The following is a 7,691-nucleotide window of genomic DNA, read 5'->3' as shown; positions in this document are numbered from 1 at the left end:
ACATTCAGGCATCCTTCACATCCTTTTTTCTGCAGACTGTAATTAAAGGATTTAGCCTTAGCATCACTAGGCTGTAAAAATTGTGGATATTTCATCAGTACCTGAATAAGAGATTGTCTATGTCTGTAAACAAAGGAAAAAAATAATTCCATAGGTCACAGTGACAGTAATCATGTGAGAAGAACAAGTAGAAAAGTCTTTTTCTCCTCCATCTGATGAACATATCTTCAAAATGATGAGGACAATGCGGAAGTAGGACATCAGAAGAATGATCATGGAAAACAATACATTAGTTCCCCCAAAGTTGAACATTTCTGTTTTTTAGAATGTAGGTATCAAAACAAGGTAATACTAACAAGGAGATTTTATCACAATAAAAATGGTTGATTATACTAGAAGAGCAGTATGACACAGATAACACACAAGAAGATACAGTCCTTACAGTGGTCAGACTTTATAGGTAAGTGAGGAATGCTATCAGAAGGCAGATTTGAGGGGATACCACCACCGTGGAGAGCAGGGGATGCCAACAACCAAATAGCAGTCGTAGGCCATTTCAACCAGAATGAAGGCCAAGAATCCATTTGACCTGCACAATCACAAATAGGAGATGAGTTTCTTCTTTTTTAATCAATTCTTTTGAATTGTTTTCATATGCAGTCCATCTAAAGTGTACAATCAATGGCATTTGTTAAAATCACAGTTATGCATTCATCACTGCAAGTCAATATCAGAGCATTTTCATTACCATAAAAAGAACCCCCTGGATCTATTAGTAGTCACCTCCAAGACTTCTAGCTTTCCCTTGCCATGCATAACTGTTAGTCTTTTTCCATATCTATAAATTTATTTATATTTACATTTTGTTTGGATGGAGTATAACAATATGTTCCACTTTGCATCTAGTTTCTTTCACTTTGCATACTTCCTTTTTTCCATTGACGGAAGAGTGTTAAAATATGTTGCTATATCCTCTAGTCCATAGTTTGTTTTGGTTGTATTTTTACCCAATACTACCCTATTATTAACAACTTCTAATAATAAATGTATTTGTTATGTTTCAGAGAAAAATCTTCTTACATATAAGCTATTAACCACATTCATTTTCCATAAGTTTGTTTGCTATGCTACACAGTTCTATGCTTCCTTTTTTAACTTTCCTTCTAGTGATATATGTGAGCTTAGACTTTTCCTTTCAACCCTATCACATCTAAATATTAGCACTTCTAACTATGAACAATATAATGTGCTTTCAACATTTCTATCCAAACACTTACAAACAACTTTTTACCAATTCTGCACAGATTAAGCCTCAGTTTTCCATTTTCTGTCTTCATTTGATCTTCCAGTGAATTATATTCTAAATGTTAAGTCCATGAATTTGTTGAGTAATAGGATCTCTTTAAATATCAAGGATATTAGACCCTTACTGGGTATGTGACTTCCAAATATTTCTCCAATTGAGTCGGCTCCCTTTATTCCCTCTTGACAAAGTCCTTTGAGGCTTAAGGCTATTTAATTTTAAGGAGGTAACATTTATCTACATTTTTCTTTGTGCTTTTTGTGATCTAAGAATTCACCTCTTACTACCATAACTTGCAGATATTTTCTTACATTATCTTCTAGAAGTTTTATGTTCTTGGCTATGATGTTTTGATCTTTCATTCATTTTAAGTTGATTCCTGTACAAGGAGTGACATAAAGGTCCTCATTAATTCTTTTGATTATGAATATTCAGTTGTCCCAGCACCATTTGTTGTTTTTCGTTCTCAAATTCACTTTTTTTCCTGCTGTCTTCTTTATTTGTTTCTTTGTCTTTACTTTGAGATTAGTTTGCTGCTCTTTTTATAGTTTCTCCAGGATTTCAGTGAGGTCATTGTTTCTTCCTTTCTAATGTAGGCATTTAGGGGTATAATTTTCTCTCTTAGCAATGCCTTCAATGCATCACCTAGGTTTTGGTAAGATGTGTCCTTGTTTTCATACCTCTATAGATATTTACCATTTTCTAGTGCAACTTTTTCTTTGACTCACTAACTGTTTAATATTATGTTGTTCACCATCTATGTATTTGTGAATTTTCCTTCCCTGCTTATTATTTATTTTGAGCTCCATTCCATATGATTAGAAAAGGTGCATTATATAATTTCAATCTTTTTAAAATTTTTGTGACATATTTTTAGACCCTGCATGTTTTCTCTCAGGGAGCACTTTCTTTCCTGATCTTCTGTCTAGTTGTTGTATCTATTGATATAAGTGGTGACAGAAAATTAAATAATGAAGTAAAAATATGCAAAGTATTTTCTTTGAAAATTTCAGTTTTTGATTATTAATAAAATCTATGTAATTCAATTTGTACATCAAATGTATTTATTAATTTATTAGCTATTTTATTGAGCTTGATTCATATACCATAGAAACCATACAAAATGTATATTCAGCAGATTTTGCGATAATTGCAGTGTTGTTCACTCCTCACCACAGCTAATATTTGAGCATTTTCATTACACAACATAAGCAAACAAACAAAAACCCTCCTTAACAATTACCTTTCAATCACTCTTTATTCATCCCCTGTCATACTTATCTTATAATCTATTTCCATATTTGTAATTGTTTTATATTTATAAAATGGTCAGCTGCATTCTTATGTTCTAGTTCAATAAAATAATTGTTTTGTCTATTGGTGGGAGAAATTCTTCCTTTTGGATATCTCAACACCAGTAGAGCTTAAGTACACAAAGACAAGAAACAAAAACATTGCTAGTGGATCACATCAGTAATAGTGATTGGTGCCACTCCCATTTCCTTCACCTGCAAAGGTATATCTTGATACTGTCTTCTCCCCTGGATGCCTAGAACTTTCGCTGAGGTGGAAGGCCCTGTGTTCTTGTTGAATGTGTTACCCATTCTCTGACATGTAAATGTCTTACAAATAAATCTAGAGTGTTTACTACTTCTTTCACAATAGATCCAATTGGCATAATATCATCAATTTAGATCAGTTGGAAGTCTTCCTGAAGGGAATTTGATCAAGGTAACTGCAGAATAGATTTATGTCACAGTGCTATAGATCTGCTATACCCTAAGTAATAATAGTGAAGATGTTTTCCAAACCTTGTCAGCTAAACTAACAAGCAAACTAACAAGTAATGAAAATTTATTCAGATTCCATGATCAACATTACCTGTCCACTAAGCTAGAATCTCTTGTTGTGGGACCCAGGCATCCAAGTATTTTTCAAAATGATTCTAAGAGTTCTCATGTATATAGCCAGGTACTAGTCTATAGAGTAGTGTATGAGATATCCAAGAAAAGAATAAATAAAATTCAACACATGTGACCTTCAAATACCACACCTCTAATATTCTAATGTTCTGTCACAGAGAATATTGTCATTATCTCTCCTGTCCCAAATCTCCTGTCAATAATTCTTATCCATAAGTTTATCCTCTTGTGCAATTTTCAATAGGCTTAAACTATCTCTCATGTCACTTTAAGTGTAGAACTTTAAATTTAAATAAAAAGCATAATGATTTAAAAACAATTATAAATTACATCATAGGCTATGTTTTCATTTTAATTTATTATTTACATATTCATCAAATTTTTGAAGAATTAAAGAGGTTATCTTTCCACAATAGGAAACTGGATTTCAGAGAATTTGACTTTTAAACATAATGCCAGATAGCTAATATATATGAGAGTTTGGACTTTATACTACAATATATTCATTAGATTACTTTTCCAGTCCTATGGCATTTGTTTTGAGTGTTTTTTTTCACTGAGAGATCATTTTTTAATTAGAGCCAAAATGTTCTCATTTCTCTTATAGTTCAATTTTCTAAAAATTCTCACATATATTATGGGGGAAAAATATCTCATCTTGTTGTTTTTTCTAATTCAGAAGAGAGTTATTGTGATTTTTCCATAGATATCCCCTGTGGACTTTAAGAAGAGCTTAATAAGTTTGCATAAGTGTATTGAAATGCATGATATTTATGGCATATTATAAATGAGTGAGCAGTTCAATTACAGAGGTAAGAAGAAAAATGTTTCACCTCTCATACAATTCTTTAGAAACTCTAACCATGAGTTTCAAACTAAAATATGTGCTTTAATATTTAAATTTGAGAAAGGAAGTTCTATTTTACCAGGAATTGCATTAAAAGTGAACTACAAGCCTTAGAAAGAACAGAGCAGGGAAAGTAAGACCGTCTCTCTATATAATTAGCTCAATAGAGCTGAAAATCAAAAACTTGCTTTAATTTTCATGATAGAAGGTAATCAAATGGGGCAGTTGAAATAAAGGACTATATTTAGATATTAGGGAAATTATTAAAGAGGGAAATAATATTTAATCATCCATTGGCGTATGCCACTTTGTTATCATAATTTTATTTTCTGACAGAGGATTATAAATGAATTTTAAATTAATTTATTACTTAGCTAATTAATCTGGAAGTCATTTTATTTTATTATTATTTTTTAAATTTTATAGTCTTTTAAGTTTTTGGCTTTATAAAAATAATTTAAATAATTGAAGATACAAGTTCACAGTTTCTTGGTAATAATGATTCCAGAATTTTCTATTTCAAAAAGGTGGAATATTTTTAGTCAGGTTGCTTTGCATGTGGAGTGAAAAAAAGTGAACTTTAATCCTTGCTCTGCCATATAACTCTTTGACTTTGGTCAAACTATTTATCTCATTTGGTTTTCTTAGTTATAAAAGGTTGTTAAATTATTTAGTTTGGAAATTGTTTTATAGTTTATATAATATTATATCCCCCAAATTCCTAAATCTAGTAACCACTTAATAATGTGTAGTAATCGCTATCATTGCTTTTCTTCTCAAGCTTAATGCTTGTAAATCTTTTCTCACTGACTTCAGTTACTTTATGATTTCAGACTATATGAGAGTTGAGGAAATGGCTTTATTCAAGCCTTTTAGATCAATCATGTTTTAAAAATATTCATGATTATTATTTTTTGCCTCTATCTACTCTTAATCAGCTACAAATATACACAACCAGTTTAAAAGTCCAAATATGAGTTATCAGGAATATCTGTCTACAGTTCAAAGTGTATGAAATTGCTAAATTTCATACATTCTGTACCTTGTTTCCAGTTCCTTATAGTGATATAAAGGATTTCTGTACTGTGACATGATTTGCTAAAAAATATGCCTTTATTTTTAAACCAACTTCTTGCTATGAAGAGAAAACCAGTAAACAAGAATTTCCAGAAAATTATATTGTCAAATATATCAGAAAATTTAAGTAAAACATAATATCTCATTAACATGTCCACAAGCAGAATGTGGTGACAAAGATGAACATTTTGGCTCATTAAAGAATAGAAAATTGGTATTTATTGGATTTATCCATAGTGGAATGATATTTATTATATATACTGTCAAAAAACATATATGTGTGTGTGTGTGTATAACGTAAAGAAGAAATATATAGCTTCTGGTTTAGGGCCCATTCATTTCTCAATACTTTGATAAAAGAGAATTGATATTATAATTAAATATTTATTTACTTAAATAAAATTTGGCTGTGACATTTCTTTTTTTATTTTATTTTTTAATTATTTTTTAAAGTTAATAGAGCACACAAAATGTTACATTAAAAAACACAACAGTTTCCCATATACCCCACTCCTCACCCCCCTACACCATCAATTTTTATTGTATTTTTTTCAGATACATAGATCACAAAAAATGTTACATTAAAAAAAAATAAGAGGTTCCCATATACCCCTCACCCCCCCTCACTCCACTCCTCCCCCATCAACAACCTCTTTCATCATTGTGGCACATTCATTGCATTTGGTGAATACATTTTGGAGCACTACTTCACCACATGGATAATAGTTTACACTGTCATTTACACTCTCCCCCAGTACATTCAGTGGGTTATGGCAGGATATTTAACGTCCAGCATCTGTCCAAGTCCCAAAAATACCCCAACATCACATCTCTTCTTCCCTCTCCCTGCCCTCAACAACTACCATGGCCACTTTCTACACGTCAATTTTATGCATCCTTCATGTAATATCAAAAATTTAATTTACTACAAATGTTTAAATGCCACTCAGAAATAAGCACTTTACATTGACACCATGTTCATGAAGTTAAACAGGATATGCCTGAAAATTTTGGTCATTAATTTATTCTTTACTTTGGAAAGATGAAATTACTTTTCCAAGCTCACACTATAACCAGGTTCTAAATCAGACATATTAATACCAGTTTATTAATCCTCTAAAATCGTTCTTTTCTCAGACATGCTGTGAAGCATAGGTTAGAGTTGTAATTTCACTGAAATTTCTCTGGTGTGTGTTAGTCAAAATGTATTATATAATGAATCCCTTTAGTAGAGTATCTAGTGGAACATTTTTCAAAATGTGCTTACATAGTTTCATTACCTTTCATTATGTTTCTTCCAATTTTCCTAATTCCTCTTTTGTCCTTAACATTCTTCAGAAAATATGTTTCCATGTAGTCCATGGATTATTTTATGACAGAGAAGGAAACAGGGAAAGAAAGATTTGGGTAGAAAAAAAGAGAATGAGGAAATTTTTTAACAAATATATTTTTGCTGTGTCCAAACAATGTATTAATATATAATTATATTAAGTATCTATAACTTTAAAGTTTATAACTTATTAACATAGCCAAAATAATTAGAAATTATTAGATTTATTTGTGCATGTTTTATTTTTCCTTTATTTATCCCTCCTCTACACCAGATGTTTCTCTCATCTGTCTTCTTGTCTTCTCCAGGAGGCACCAGAAACTGAACCCAACTCCCACATGAGAACCAAGTGCCCAAAAGCTTGAGGCACAGCTGCTCCGAATGGGTTGTGTTGTCTGATGCCTTGTGGCATCTGCTCATTGTGGTGGGGGTCATGTCTAGCTCATTGTGGTGGAAGCAGTGTCTTCTTTAGGAAGGACTGGAACCAGGACTGGGGATCTCCCATGTGGTAGGTGGTGGTCCACTGGTTGACCCACATCTGCTTCCCTATGCATGTGTTTTCATAAAGCAATGTAAATTCTCTGAAATAATACCGAAATTGGGATTTAATTTAATTATATGTATTTTACTTTAGAATTCTTTGAGTCAAATAAGCATATGTTTTCTCTAACCCTACAATTAGGACGCTATTTATTCTATGTATAAGAAATGTCTTTCACTTAGATCTGTGAGAGTCTTTCTGGGAAAATAAAAGCAAGTGTTACACATAAGAATTGGAGGCAAAAAGATGTGGACTTGGAGAAGTCTGGAGCCCGCTTGCCCCCCGCAGGCTCAAGATGATCCTTTCACACACACACACACACACACACACACACACACACACACACACAAGCAGGTGTTTTTTTCTTATTCCAGTAATTTTAGACTGATTGCTCATTTTCTTCTTTTCATATGAATATCTCAATATGACAAACCTTAGTGTGTTTCATTTATGGATATAAATAATTTATAGATCACTGAATGCATACTGGCCCAGTGCATGACAAATGATTTATTCCTTTAAACCGTGTAAATTACAGGAGCCAATGCATTAAGAATAGTACAATCACCTTAGTCTCTACATACTGAAGGAAAAACAAAAGTTACCATCCTGAAATCTTGCTCCTATTTATAGACCCTGGATTTAATTGTGTTAAATCATTAAGGCTTACA

General features: G+C 32.0%; 1 pseudogene; it reads left to right on the top strand.

Annotated features, from left to right (window-relative positions):
• Positions 1-7,189: 7,189 nt before the first annotated feature.
• On the top strand, positions 7,190-7,334 carry LOC111760105 (small nucleolar RNA SNORA38; annotated as a pseudogene).
• The last annotated feature ends 357 nt before the right edge of the window (positions 7,335-7,691 follow it).

This window comes from Dasypus novemcinctus, chromosome 10 (genome assembly GCF_030445035.2).
Source record: "Dasypus novemcinctus isolate mDasNov1 chromosome 10, mDasNov1.1.hap2, whole genome shotgun sequence".
Taxonomy (NCBI): Eukaryota; Metazoa; Chordata; class Mammalia; order Cingulata; family Dasypodidae; genus Dasypus; species Dasypus novemcinctus.
Note: the sequence above shows the minus strand (reverse complement) of the source record. Positions and strands in the feature narration are given on the sequence as shown.